Here is a 16,057-nt window from a genome sequence, read left to right as displayed (position 1 = left end):
TTTAAAAAAAACTTAAAATCCTAATCTAAACTGAGTGAGCGACGACAGACGTGGGAAAGTACCGTATTCCTTACGACGAATAACATTGTTATCTTTACGAAGAATGTCACACAGTTCGAGAAAACTTCACATATAATACAAGAACAACATCACAGTCCCTACCACCATTGCAGGTAAACCCACGAGTGCACAGCAACACAGTATAAAATTCTTGTATTTCGTGCTTGGCTATGTGTTCATACTGGGCAACCTAAATATTTTCCCGAGTATATTAACAAAATTCCTCTACACGTGCCATCAATGAATAGTCCCAAAACTTTATACATGCCAAAATCCAAAAATAAATACTTTTATTACAATCTGTTCCATAAAATAGCTCTATTTGTATTAGCAAGTGACTCTGTTGTTAAAATATTGATGTTTTTCTTGCTGTTAAAATATTGATGTTTTTCTTGTAGCGTCTGACGCGTGGCGCTGAAACACTTCGAGTGTTAACTATTACAACTAACATACCTCTCCCAAGCTAGCTGGCCTGTCGCCGTAAGACGCTGGGTGAGCCACAGCCCACACCCTGCCTCCCCAGGACAAAGAGGTTTCAAGGACATGCGCCAACACAGCCACTTGAATTTCGCTGGGGTAACTCTCTTTCGGGGGCTGCCTGGCCGAGGCGGTAAACGCGTGCTCGGCTCGCCCGAGTTCGAATCCCCGTCAGGAAGTCGTAAAATTTAAGAAACGAGATTTACACTCCCGGAGGTGCATATGGCCCTGAGGTTCACTCAGCTTACACGAAACATGAGTATCAGGTTAATTCCTGGGGGCAAAGGCGGCTGGCGTAGAGCTAACCATTCTATCCCATCATGTCCCGAGGTTACGGATAGTGGACGCCTTTACCTTCCACCCCTCCAAGGGCTTTCGTGGCCTGTACGGAGATGGCTTTGCCTTTTACTTTTAACTCTCGCGCCGGCAAATCAATCCAGTTCGCTGGAAAGTGCTGAACTGTGAGCGCGACTGTCGAGACAGCTGTACTTGGCTTGACTTTGCTGCCTGGAGTTTTTTAAAGTTGATAAAAAGTGTTATAAGGTATAATAAGAAAATGTTTTGGGGTTCAGAGCACGCCACTGTTAAAAACGATCTGATATAGTCAGGCAGTCAGGTAGATTTGGTCAGATCAGGCTCTAAATCAGGGTGTGTGGTAGTTGTGTTAGTTACCTGACTGCCTGACCAAATCAGATCGTCTGTAGGGCTCTTTAGACTGCGTGTACGCCCACCTGAACGACCAAAATAGCACTGGCTAGATGCTGTACAAGAGGATATGAGAGACGCTGCCTTGAAGCCGAACGAACATCCACAAGCGTGCAAAATGCCGTTTAAGAACTCGAAGAGTGGACCCTGCACTTGCGGAACAACGCTAGGTAGTAGTAGTAGTAGTAGAAGAAGAAGAAGACCGCGTGCCAAAAGCCTGGATTAAATTCCACACCTCTCCGCAATGTTCATATGGAGTGAAGGCATATGACGTTTTTGATGTTGATTCGTCCATTGGATGGAGACGTCAAGCCTTGAGAAAACCCCTTGGTGTTATTCGGCACCAATAAGCTACAGTATATACCGACACCGGGTTTGCTAATCAAGTCATTCATTTCATCTCATTAACTCCTCTGATGAGGATGATGTCAGGATGGGCATGCAGTGGTAAAATCATCGCACTTCATACCTGACCCCATAGAGAAACGGGACACATACAATATTTTATGTCTGATACATTGTTCCCGTACGAACTACAACAATGGAGATATTCATACGAAAGCTCATCAGATCGTCATCATAAGGAAATCGCAGACAGCGGCGTTTGGTTAGGAGTGAGATGCTTCTATATATACGTAGATTTATCATAACGAATTACTTTGGTCATAGCTTTCTTGCGTTCTACATTTTGTGTATGATATACACATCTTCCTCAGAAACTACTGAACGGATAATATTCTAAATTTTCATCAACTTCTTAAAACAATTACCGTGGCCCACTGAATCAGAATAGCAGTAAAATATTTTTCATTGCCTGAATTAGAGAGACGATCAGTAGACCTATAGCATATTTATTGCCTTCAAAAATGGATTTAAGTAAAAGGAAATCATGCATTTTGTTCAAATCAAAGAGATGCCGGAAACTCCAATTATTTAAAAGCTCTAGGTGCAGAAGTTTGAGAGATAATTACAAATTAGCACAACGGCCTGCAAAATTTAATTAAAGACAAATAATGCACAATATATTAGCAAATATAAAAGGAATCAAATTCAACTAAATGAATTAACTTAAGGAGAAAGCAGATCTGTACTTTGCTGACCTGAGGATTTCATAAACGTGGCGTATATGCTGTGGAAAATAGCCTGCATTGGTATAATGTTGAGTTGATTACTTGACGCAGCTCTCTTACAATGCTGACAAGATAGACTTGTTCCATTTCTAAAAGTTGTCCAGTGATCTTGTAACTCTCACTCAAAATAAAATTAGTACTTTCTACACGGAAAATTTCTTCCTGTGTCTAGCAGCAAATCCCACTGTGAGAGGGGGCGGTAGAATTCATTCACGGTGTCCTCTGCCTGGCATAAAAGGCGACTAAAAGGAGACCCTGAGGCGAATGGGTTGGCGACCACAGGCAACTGGATCTGGCATTGCTTCCACTTATTTGTGTCAGGCTCCTCGCTTTCCTACCTCCCTTGATCTATTCGTGTTGTTTTGTGAAGTCTTTCATTGTCACGCCCTTTGTTTTCCCGAAACTTTTATTCTTCGAAGTGTCGGACCTCTCCCTTTTTTTCCTTCTGATTAAATTTTAGAGAGAATAATTGCCCAGTTCTACTTCCTGTTAAAAGAATAATTACCGCCACCATCACCGCCACTCTAACAGCATGTCATGATACTCAGCTTACAATAACCAGCCGAGAATTCATGTACTAATTGGTGGCATCTGGTGCTATTAAGCAATTTAAAATCCGAAACGCGTTGCAGTTTTAAATGACTCGTAATAGGCCTGTCGTGACCATGGCCACGGGATCTCCATTTTCCACAGATTTCAAAACACTGCGGCGTGACTTTTCATTTCAAAAATTCTTTGATGAAAAACCAGTAACACCACCACTCGGCTATCATGATTGTTTATAAATGACTAATTGTATAGATACGGTACATTTTGTACTTAAATAATTAAATGAAGCATTTCCAACAGCAATGCCGAAATAGTTAACTTAATTTGAAGTACAGTAGAAAACTACGACGTAAATTTATATTACTTCTCTTCCGTGGCTTCCCGTTTTCACACCAGGCAAATGATGGGGCTCTACCCTAATTAATGCCAAGGTCGTTTCCTTCCCGCTCCTTGCCCTTTCATTTCCCATCGTCGTCATAAGACCTGTCTGTGTCGGTTCGACGTAAAACAAGTTGTTAAAGAAAAGTTCCTACAAAGTATTCGAGAAATTTACGAACATAAAGAGCAGTAAATAAACAGTCTATACTTTTCAGTTTACGTTCTATGTCTGTTCTCAAAGCTTCACGTTCTGTTACTACGCATTGAATTCCCTGGATTTAAGACTCCCACAACTACTTCTGCCGGTTTTCACATATTTTCCACGCACCATGGTGGGGTTGCAGGTGCGAACAGTAACACACATGTGGACTTCGCCCTGTTTTCTGGCCTCGACTGCCCTTCCTGACACCAACAGTATGAGGACGTGTTGGAATGGATTCACTGTTGTGTGTTTCTATGATGGTTGGTAGTGTGGCATGATGCGTGCATGAGCAAAGGAGAAGACGCGGCTAGAATCCCTGACGAGGTCGGGACAATCTGAAGCGACGCGTATCCCGCGACGACATGGAATATTCTATATTGCCTCCCCAACATTCTACATGACTGAAATTTTGAACTTCTACAATTTACCACTTATAAAAAACCAACTTAAACACAAGCACATATTAATAATAAGATAGAGCTGCACGCAAAACTTGGAGTGGATTAGTTAATTGGTTGAACATTTATTGACAAATAATGTTAATTTTTATATATTGCATGGAAAATGCTGCTTGAGGCAAAGTTTTCATTGTTTGGGCTATAATTTGGCAGACTTGTCAAAAATTCTCATATATTTAAGAACAACTCCGGATTTTGCAGGCGGGTGTAAACTATTAAAGATATAGGTAATTGTTTCAATCTTTCAATATTCATTCAACAGGAAAAAATCTAGTTTCGCGCTATTTCAGAAGGAAAAAATATGAAGGTAATATTAAACTGATAAGAAAATGCAGAGCTACTTTTAATTCCTGCACATATTCAAACATTCTCTGAAAATTTCAGCTGAATCCGATAAGAACTCTGTCGCAAGGAGCATTTTATGCATGGCAAAGAGCTGAAAAATGTTAAGGTACATAAAGGCAATTCAAAGGTTTAAGAAACATGCTTGCTTTGAAACTGCCCTGGACTGTAAATTACTCCTTGAGGTCTTTCTCTTCGTAGTTTCAGGCGTTTTTAAAAAATAACTGTTAGGTTATTCAGTCTGCCCAAACTTTAAAAACAATTAAGGTGGCTAAAATGGAATATTTTTTCTTCCACGAAGTGGGGGGAGGGCGACTGCCCCCCCTCCCGTCGCCCCCCCCCCAATCGCCGCTACTCTCCTTTTAGAGTTTTCCAATTCACTCAAGATTTATTGTTGAGACAGTACAGTAGTACATGAAATAATTACATTTACACCATCATAGGCATGTATTCGTCAGCGAATATATAGTAAATACATACAATGTTATTTGGAAGTATTAATTGTGTCGTCTCAGATGGATGAACAGTCCGATTCTAGATGCACAGATTTTATTGCAGTGATGACACACGCTAGTTGTTGCAGCAGATGGTTGCGCAAGAACACCGTCCCTCGCATTCGCTCGTTCCTTCCTGCGGCTCCTCCTCTCACCTTCTAATCTCCTCCTGTCTTGTTCTAGATGTTCAATTCCTTTCTCCGTTGTATACAATGCTACGCCATTTGGGCCTATCCTCGGCTGTGGTTTCCCAGTTGAGCGTATCAATATGACACCTTTTGATATTACACTTTAGAACATCTTTATATCGTTTAAGCTCCCCTCCATAGTTACGCTGGCCATTCTTTACTTGGGAGTACAGGATTTTCTTTGGCAGGCGTGTATCTGGCATGCGGACGATATGGCCAGCCCAACGTAGCTGACGCCTGACTATCTATGCCTCCATGCTTGTAGTGTTGGCCTGCTCGAAGATACTAATGTTCGTTCGACGATCTTGCCTTTTAACTTTCTTTTTTTCTTTCTTTTGCTATTGGCTTTACGTCGCACCGACACAGATATTCTTATGGCGACGATGGGACAGGAAAGGGCTGGGAGTGCGAAGGAAGCGGCCGTGGCCGTAATTAAGGTACAGCCCCAGCATTTGCCTGGTGTGAAAATGGGAAACCACGGAAAACCATCTTCAGGGCTGCCTACAGTGGGGTTCGAACCCACTATCTCCCATTTAACTTTCAGTATTCCCACGCAAGCATCGTTGATGGTATATTTCCAGGCATTTATATTTCTCCTGTAAGTTGTCCAGGCCTTGCAACCATAGATAAAAGTAAGGATTACAACAGCATTATAAACGTAGAGTTTGGTTCTCACACTGATACCATGATTGCCAAACACTCTTCTTAGTCGCACTAGCATATCTTAAACGATATTGGATTTCTGCATCAATGTTTACACCTGTTCAGAGGTGGCTTCCAAGGTAAGGACAATGATTTATGTTCTGCAGAGATTGGCCATTGACTGTAATGGCCGGAGTTCTCTTCTTGGAATTTGGTGCCGGTAAATGATCTTAGTCTTATTAATATTAATTTCCAGTCCGATACTATCATATGCTTGATTAAAAGCATTTTAGGATTGCAGATCTTCCTCTGTGTTGGCTAAAATAACATTGTCATCTGCGTACTGATGTTCTATAACTGACATTGAGGACACCTTGGTCTTACCTCGCAGTCTGTTAATATTAAACAGATTTCCGTTAGTTCTGTACACAAGTTCTACACCTGATGGCAGTCTATCATCCACAAGATGGAGTATAATTCCAACAAATACTGAGAACAATGTTGGAGCAATTACACAACCTTGCTTGACTCCAGTAGAAATACGGAAAGGGTCTCCTGGTCTTGTATTGGAATTAACAGTAGCAAATATGCCGTCATGCAGTAGTCTAAGTATCTGTTTGCATTTGTTTGGACATCCAATCAGAGCCAGAATTCTCCACAGAGCTTCTCGATTAACAGAAACAAACGCCTTGACAAGATACACAAAAGCCATGTACAAGGGTTGGTTTTGCTCTCTAGACTTTTCCTGCATTTGTCTTGCACTGAAAATCATATCAATTGTACTTCTGTTTGGTCTGAAACCACAGCGTGTTTCTGGTAGACATATTTCACTCAATGGCAGTAGATGTTTGGACAATGCTCTAGCAAGAATATTTCCCGCACATGAGTGAAATGATATTCCTCGAAAATTATTACACAGAGTCTTTCTTAAAGATAGCGATGATGAAAGCATCTAGTAAATTAGCAGGGATTGTTCCAGTGTTCCATATTTTCACAATCACAATGCTGAATTAGCAAAGGACCACCCTCCTTGAAGAGATCGGCCGGAGTGCCATTTTGTCCGGGTGTCTTTTTATTCTTCAGCTGTTGAATGACTTCGGTTTCTTGAATAGAAGGGATTTCACCTAAGTGATCTTGAATTGGCTGTTGTGGAATATCAGCAAACACATCTTCTTCCACAAGCGAGTTTCTGTTCAGAAGGTCTTGAAAATGTTATTTCTGACGGGAAGCTGTCGAGTCAGGGTCTTTAAGAACTTCAGTACCGTCTTGGGATTTTAGACAATTAAGACCTTTGGTGGAGGGATCATAAATAGCTTTGGTAGCACTGAAGAAGGCACTAGTGTTGTTGGAGGTGATTAAATTCTTCATGACCATTGATTTGTCTATCCACAATTTATTCTTGATCATCCTGCATCTTTTCTGGACATCCGTTTTGATTTGTTGATATCTCTGTTTCTTGGGAAATGAATTTGGATCATTTTGCCAAGCGTTGTAGGCTTTCCGCTTTTCATCATTTAGGTCACATATTTCTTTGTCGTTCTCGTCAAACCAATCCTGATGTTTCCTCTTCTTAAAACCAACTGTTTCTTTGCCAGCTTCTATAATAGCTGATTTTAATAACGATCAGTGCTGCTCGATATATTCTGAGTATTCATTTGGAAGTTTATCAGCCAATAGTACCTGATAGGCATATTTGGTACTGTTGTTTCTAAGTTGTTCAGTATTTAGTTTGTGTTTTATCACCTTCCCCTGAATCCGTCATTTTGGAGGAACCTGTATAGCCATCACAGATCGAACTAAGTGGTGGTCAGTCCAGCAGTCATCAGCACCGGTCATAACTTTGGTCATATGAACATCGCGCTGATCTCTGGCGCGGAAAATAATGTAGTCGATTACGTGCCAGTGCTTTGATCTGAGACGTCGCCATGTTGTTTTAAATCTATCCCTCTGGTGGAAGAGTGTATTTGTAATGACAAGATCATATTAAGAAACACTTCGTGAGTAGGAGGGTTCCATTGGCGTTGACTATACCTACACCCTCTTTACCAATAGTTCCAGGCTACAGTGACGATTCTCTGCCAATCCGAGCATTAAAGTCTCCTAGCAGAATAAGCTTATCCGATTTGGGTACGTTCGACAGGAGTTCATCAAGTTGGTTATATACCGCTTCCTTTTGATCATCTTCTGATTTCAACGTTAGGGAATATGCACTGATTACCGTAGCTCTTTGGTTGTTCTTGAGTTTCAGATGGAGTTTCATGAGTCTTTCATGAATTCCAAATGAGAACTCATAAAGATTGTGAATAAGCGCATTATTTATTGCAAAACCTACTCCATAAATTCTTAGTTCGCTTTCATCTTTTCCTTTCCAGAAAAATGTATAGCCACCGCCTTGCTCCTTGAGTTGTCCTTCTCCAGCACGCCTAGTTACACTAAGAGCAAAGATATCTACGTTATATTTTTCCAACTCACGACTTATTATTGCTGTACATCGCTCTGGTCGGTTATCTACATCTGTGTCCATCAGAGTACGAATACTCCAAGTAGCTATATTCATGTTGCAAATCTTTGTTTTGTTTCTACCGCAAATTGATATACCCACTGAACGCGGTAATCCAGTCAAGTGAGAAGTTAGGCTGCCTATGTTTAGGGTGAGCAGAGGGGATCCTAAATAGGACTGCTCAGTCACGGGCGTAGAACACGAGTTGCTCTACAGTCTGTCCTCGAGCAAAACGGCGATCACACACTCGCCGCCTGCGTGCCGACTCATCACTAGGAGCTCCTAGATTACACTTTCCTGCCCCCGTCGCAACTTACCGATCACCGCAGGACTTTGATATTGAGCAGATGATGTTGCTTTCCAAACGACGCCTGTGCGTGAAATCTTTTTACGTGGGAATGCTGGTGCACATCGACAGTCACACGGCCCTTGACAGTTTCAGGACGCTGGCCCAGTGGCATAGAGTCTACGACGACTGAAGATCTAAAAACTGCTTAGGTTGTTAGACCTCATGGACATAATCTGGTGTAGTTGGAGTTGTACCTTATCCGACATTTGGAGATTAAAATGGTATCCTCCACGAGCGTCTTTCTAGTTGTCGACTATCTCTGTTTGCGCTCCTATGGCTACAAGCAGTACAGCCTGCCATATATGCCATAGTAATCAACACACCTTAATGAATGATAGAGTAGTGATCCTCTCGCACTGATCTGCTCACTGACACAGTTTCCCGCTGGGGTTGTATATCCAACCTTCCACTGGGTTGCTCAGTTTAACAAGGGCGTCTCTTATAGGTTACGTGCTTGGAGTTGGAGTGAGAGAGACTAGAGAATTCAAACTTACCGAGTTCTTATATTATTGTTGTTAGATGGACTGCAACAACGGATCTCATTCCCATTACGCCTCATTACATTTATAATTCAATAGTTCAAGCGGTAGTGAGGTACCAGGTGTCGATCCATGCTGAATCATCCATATTAGTACGTGGTATATCCTCCACGGGCGGCAATGCCGGCGCTGATTCTGGCATCCCTTCAATCATACAGATGGGGAATACTGTCTTAGGATACAGTGTTCCACGCCTGTTCGACCTGTTCACGTAGTTCTGCAAGAGTTGTGGGATGAGGAGTCGCACGTGTCAATTGTCGTCCCATCATATCCCACATGTGCTCGACGGGAGACACGTCCGAAGACCGTGCTGTACGTTTTGCAGAGCACGTTGAGTTTCACACGCAGTTTGTGGGCGAGCATTATCCTGTTGGAAGAACACATCACCTTCCTGTTGCAAAAATGGCAAAAGAACGGATCTTACAACATTCTGCACGTACCGAACGCTGGTCAGCGTTCTCTCCACAAACACCAAATGTGAATGAGAGTTGTAGCTTATCGCACCCCAAGACCATACGGTCTGGGGTGGGGCCAGTGTGTCTTGGACGAATTCACTCTACGAGACAGCGCTCACCAGGTCTATGTCGTACGCGCAAACGACTATCACTTGCGTGCAGGTGGAATCTGCTTTCATCGCTCGCTGAAGACCACGGCTCGCCATTCCATCTTCCAAGTGATCCTCTGACGGCACCAGTCGAGCCATGGACGTCGATGCTGTGGCGTGAATGGAAGACGGGCTAGAGGTGTGCGTGCCCGTAGTCCCACTACTAATAACCGGTTGGCAACAATTCGTGTTGACACTTCTGGGCTCACAAACCCTCTTATCTGTGCTGTGGTAGCTGTACGATTTGCCACTGCTGCCCTTACAATATGACGATCTAGGCGGACGTCTATGCTGCGTGGACGTCCAGAACCTCGTCTACGGGTGTGAAATTGTTCACGTGACAATTGCAACCAGCATCGTTGCACAACTGAATCAGCATGTCCAACTTGTGTAGCAATTCTCCGAAAGGACCATTCCGCCACTCGGAAGGCCACAATTTGACCCGTCAAATTCGCTCAGTTGGCTGTACGAAGCACGACTGCGTCTCCGTGGCATAGAGCCTGTTTGCTTCACACTGAACCTTATGGCTGTAAACATTCCCCATTAAAGGGTACTCACAAATGGCGCTCTGGCAGCTATGTCACTACGCTATCTGTTGGCGGACGACGTTGAAACCATTATAAGTACATCTACTACCCCAGGTGGCATCTGGCATCATCGGATCAAAATCGATGTCGTCTTTCCAGGTGTACTATTTTTTTCCGGCAGTGTATTTGTGTATTATATTTGCAAGGAACTAAGAATTGTGCAAGTTGTTATATGTTGGAGTTAGGGGTTGGGTTATTCTATGACTCAGATGGATAATTTGTTGTCTGCAAGGAGAGATGCAATGGACGCTTGGATTGCACTAGCTAGCTCTGCAAACCTAGGGTGTGTCAGAACCTACAGGGATAAAAGGAGGAAGATGTAATCAGGAAAATATCAAGTTTTTAAAGCATATTTATTTATACTGTAATCTAATTCCAGAGTGCGGATATTAATTTATTGCTAATAGTTCTAATTTTGTGAAATGTAGCCTATTATGAAACTGCCTTCATTCGGTCCGAGAAGACGAAGGAAGCTGTTCAAAAAATGTGGGCCTGTTAAAATGTCGAATTGGGCTACAAGGCATCAATGTGTTTACGACGGTATTAAAAGGAATAAAATTTATAAATTGATAGAAACGTCGTTCTGATCAGATTCTGTTGATTATTCTTTATAATATGTTGTTTTGAAATGCTTGTGAATTTATTAATTTTTCTAAGTTTGTCTATTCTTGATGGAAAAATCCTTGTGGCATGTTATTCCTCAATTTTGTCATTTTCAAAGGTATTAGGTAAGGCCCAATAATATACCAGATTTGCAGTTCATGAATGCGACATGGGATTTTCGTTTGTTCGACCACTGGGATCCTCTGGTGAACTCTGGCACCCATTTACCCGGATTTTGGGTAATAATAATAATAATAATAATAATAATAATAATAATAATAATAATAATAATAATAATAATAATAATAATAATAATAATAATAATAATATCAGTAAGTAATAGTTTACAATTGACGCCCAACTGGGAGATGAGTATTGCAGTTATACTGAAATTAACGCCCAAGTGTTGGGCTAATAAAGTAATAGCAGAATCGAGATATTTTACAAGTCCAAGGACGCTATTTTTCAAAATCCATTCTCATATCCCTCATGAACTTAAATGGTGTCTTATGCCTGCCGGTCTAATAGTTAAAAAAAGAAAAACTCAAGACTCATGATTATGTACTAAAAAAAAAAAAAAAAAAAAAAAAAAAAAAAAAAAAAAAAAAACACTCACGTAAAATGACCAGAGAAGTGAATCTTGCGCTCTTCATACCGGCCTTAATAATAGCTTATAAAGCCTAGCATAAAGCTTAAACTGAAAGTTTCTTTGTAATGCTGCAGGGACCCTGTCACCAATGATACTGACAGGAAGCTGTGTTCCGTATTTATTATATTTACAGTTTCGTATATATTGTCTTTCTTTTTGTTACTAGTGATTCATTGCGTAAAATGTTGTTTATTGGTTTTCTTGAAAAAGAGCTAAGGGACATTATCATTTCACGAATTTCCTGCAGACCAGGATAAATCTAAAGAGTGGTTCAAAGCGATTTCTCGCGATAATTTTGTCCTAGACCTAAATAGTAATACTTCTTTTTCTGTTGTCTGTGGCCTTCATTTCAAAGAAAATTATTATTTGCTTGTAGGCAAATGTAGGAGACTAGAAAACAGGTTCTGAACCATCCGGCTGTTCTGCATCCAATAATGAAGGTACAGTTTTGATTCTAACCTTGTGGATGGAGTGGTGCACTTCAGGTTGAGGATGTTATTGAAATGGTTTTCCCACACGTCCGTTTGTACTGTCGTGGTTTGCTGGACATTGTTCCGTTTTAAGACGACGAACGGGTCTCTGTTCGCCTCTTCGACTAATTTTTCTGCTTCTTGTTCCCGATGATACCGTTTTTTATCTTTTAGAATGAGTTTGTACTTTTTTCGTTTGATTGAGTACCGTATTCTTTAATGTCCTCTGTTTCTCCACTATGTCTCGCTTTATGGAGGGCTTGCAGTGTTATACGTCTTAGTTCATAGCATTCCTTGTCAAACCATGGCTTCGCGTTTCTTTTCTTATAGGGGATGGTGACTGACCTAATGCTGTCTTCTATGGTTTTCACAGCCATATCGAGGTTGTTGGTTTTCAGGTGGTGCATCGCCTCCCCCGCACCCTTACGTAAGCTCTCCGTCCTGTTTTCAGTGATTTTTCTCGCCAGTTTGGGTGCCGTGTTGGTATTTTGTGTTTCCTTTACTGTTGATTTGATTTCGATGCACGTCTTAATGGGAATGTGCTTCCTGAGCAGAGTGTTGGCCGACGACCAGAGTCCACCTTGTGATATGGAGCTTAGTGATCTTCCCTTGATAAATACTAGATCTATGGCAATTGCACCATTATGCGCAAAGTACGTTAGGAGCTCTTTGCTGTTTACCAGTTTGAAATTATCTTCTGTCATTAGATTAAAGATTAACTCGCTTTTATGGTCTGGCTTGTCTAGTCTGCAGTTTAGATCCCAGCAATTATACCATTTTCTTCAGATTCGATTAGAGAGATTGCTCGGGCAACTGACTCAAGCGCATCTTCCGTTGATGATTGTGGCTGTATGTAAAGTCCTACGATTGTGATATTTGCTGTGAAGACAATAACCATGTTGTCCTCCGTGTGTGTTTTCGTTACTTTGCCCATTTTGTTGTTATAAAGACCCCCTGAGGGTCGACCTTCCTGCTTTTGGGTTGCCAGAGCGTGTACTCCATAGTAGCCCGGAACGTCCTATCACTTGTGAAAAGTACTTGACTAGTAGAGATCTTTACTATGCTTCTCAATCCTTCGATGTTCCATAGTAGGACGGTCATAAGCTTTATCCTTTTCCTGAAAGTCTATTCCAATCAGAAAAGCTTTATTGCGACCCATAGTGGAGAGTCCCAGGGCAAAAACTATGACCTTTTACTAATCTGTTTCCTAGGAGTAGGTACCCGATGAGTCGGAAACCTTCAATTCACTACACTGGCGGCGGAAAAATCTGACTTGGAGGCACATGTTTCCTCCAAGCCAGAGGAGAAACCCCCTCATCACTGCTAATTTGGAATAACATGAATGTAGAATTTAACAAAAGTGAAGAGAAAGAAACTTTTCTTAAGAAACGGCTCTTTTCAGGGTTGAATTTTGAGTTATTTAGTGAATTGTGGTGCTATAATACGTAGTAGGGAGACTCATTTGTCAAGAGAACTGGAGGCAGATGACGTTGATTATGTGGAAGAATTATTGTTTTAAACAACTTTATAGGTATGAATGGATATTCTTTTTTAACTTGTTGAATCAAAATTGTTTTTAATTTTTGACGGGTTTTTAGTGGAAGAAAATTTCAGGCATTGGCATGGGCTCCCATATGACAGTTTGTAGGGGGGGCCTAGACCTGGGGTATATTTTGGAAGATGAATGGCGATTTGTATTCCGCGATAGAATGACACCCACGGTATCCGCTGCCTGTTGGTGTGGGCGGTATTACCATTTCTACGTAATACCGACTTTTAAATCATTTTCTCGAAAGAAAAACACCTGACTACATTTAGATTTTTTCCTTTCCCTGCGACCTAGGGAGGGGTCGTAGCCCCCCCTTGCCCCGGGTATGGGCACCCTTGGGCATTGGTGACATTTGTTTGCAGCCAGAGCGACGAATCACGTCGGCCGTGCCGGGGCGTGTTTCTTTCTCACATAAGATATTATCTTTTATTCTCTTTGCTATGGAAAGGAAACAAAATAGCAGCCACAGGCTACATCGAGAGTACTGTCTGCAGGGTTGCCAACGTTAGTATTTTAGTACTAGATCTAGTACTTCGTGGACATTTTTAGTACATTAGATATTTTTATGGAAATCTAGTACTTTTACGGAGGTAGAGTACACGTTCTTCCACTGCAGCAGAAGAACAAGAAAGAAATTGATAAGAAATTTCAAAGCCAAATGTCTATCATGTTGAATTCTGCGTACAAGTTTTTTTTTAGAGGGTAGTTTTTAGTGATCCTATTTTAAGAAATCTCTACATGTCGAACTAGAAAACTGCAAAAGAGATGGCAGTTTCATCAGTATAATCCCATTAGCTATATATTTATCTAATGTAATTAGAGAAAGTACTTATGAAGTTAGATAGGAAATGGTGGGTAGCAAAGTCCACAAAAACTTAAAAAGCTTTTCAGTCTCTTGAACATACAGGCTCAATATAAATATTACACTATAACATACCTGCAAAAAACACACTATTAAATAATAGGCCCTATTTATATTGAACTTGTGTGTTCGACCGACTGAACGGCTTTTAAGTTACATTTAACCGAGTCGACACTGGAAAGTGTGGTTTCCTTCCTAACAAACAAGTCCACAGAATCGCTGAAAGAGTAGGGCCTACTAAGAATTTATGGAATTTCGGAACTCTTTAATCGAACTGAAAAATCCTGTAGGCGACTACATCTTTTCAAATTTGAAAAGTTTTTGAAGGCATTGCTCTGTTTACCACATTCTCCTGCTGAAACAGAACAGTTTATTTTCTTTCTTTTTCTGTTAATAAGACCAGATTGAGAAACAAACTACTATTCCGTAGTGTATGTGAATGAGCTCCTACTAAAGCACTCGTTTGCCCAAAATGTTCACATTTCAAAACAGTTTATTGCTTTGGCAATATTTTCCAAGGATTAAGAGAAGAGTAAAATGTGAAATGCATGTTAATATACTCTAAAAGACAGCCAACTTGTGGGTATGTATGAAGACAAAATAAATGTGTGTGTGTGTGTGTGTGCGTGTGTGTGTGCACACGCGCGCGCGCTATTCATAGTGTTCATATTCTAAAACATAAATAAATGACTCATCTGGTAGTCAGCTTGGAACTGGAAGTGTTAGGATAGTGGGTATTGAAACTGCAACATTCCTGCTTCCCGTCATAGATATCAAAACCGATAACTTCTGATAATTACAATTTTCTCATTTAATAAAGGTGTATTTTTGATAAGTACATTTTTTGCCATACTACCTTTATGAATAACCCTATACACTCCATTGTAAAAAAAGAATAATTATTTAGTACTTTTTCCCATAATCTAGTACCGTTTTACGGGAAAATTTACTGCGAACATTTTTTGTTCGGTGGCAACCCTGACTGTCTGCGAGACTGGGAACCATAACCTCTAATTTTTCCTCATCTTTAAATTAAAATATTTATATTGTAATGATGTGCTTAACTGTACCTATTGCAGTTACATACTGACGTTGAACATTCTCACATTCTGTAGTTGCGCTTAACAAGTATTGGATTTGTCGCATTTGATGTTTCAACAACAACCGTGAGTTAGTGAGCATATATGTGATTTGTTGTATGTTTAGGTCCGATTTCGGTTGATGAAATGTTTTAGTGAGTAAACGAAGCCAAGCATGATTTTTAATAAGTATTTTTTGCAGCCAAACGGCCATAAGAGTAATACACACAGATGCATAGGTAGAAAATTTTTGGGGTAGGTCATTCTTTTCTGTAGTCCATTAGAGGTCTTGTTCTTTTTTGAGCAAACGGAGAAGTGATAACTTAAAACAAAAGGAAGTTAAGGAAGGTAAGCACTAAGCAGATCTACAAAGTGAATGAAGATAAGAACAGAGAAGAGACAGGGACACAACATTTTCTGCAATCACCTGTTTCTTCAGGTTTTCCAGAGAAGGAGGTGGATGGTACTCCTATCACTCTCCCATCAAAAACTGATTAATCCAAACAAAGATGAAGGAAACCAGAACCTCAACAGGTGAATCAGAAAAGACAGGGTGCCCTATTGCTAAATCTCTTTTTATCCACATATATTAATTTAAAGATCACTTTCTTCATGAGTGTATCTTTCTTTGAATAGCATCA

General features: G+C 40.8%; 1 protein-coding gene across 1 annotated transcript in view; it reads left to right on the top strand.

Moving 5' to 3' along the window:
* Window positions 1-15,353: 15,353 nt before the first annotated feature.
* Window positions 15,354-16,057, top strand: part of LOC136881162 (DNA-dependent metalloprotease dvc-1) — a 52,991-nt gene continuing 52,287 nt past the window's right edge. The window contains exon 1 of the mRNA XM_067153825.2: window positions 15,354-15,503. The gene's annotated coding sequence lies outside the window, so the exon portion shown is untranslated. The remainder of the gene's footprint in view (window positions 15,504-16,057) is intronic.

Source organism: Anabrus simplex, chromosome 9 (genome assembly GCF_040414725.1).
Source record: "Anabrus simplex isolate iqAnaSimp1 chromosome 9, ASM4041472v1, whole genome shotgun sequence".
In the NCBI taxonomy this organism is placed as follows: Eukaryota; Metazoa; Arthropoda; class Insecta; order Orthoptera; family Tettigoniidae; genus Anabrus; species Anabrus simplex.
The sequence above is the reverse complement of the archived record's forward strand: the minus strand, read 5'-3'. Positions and strand labels throughout refer to the sequence as shown.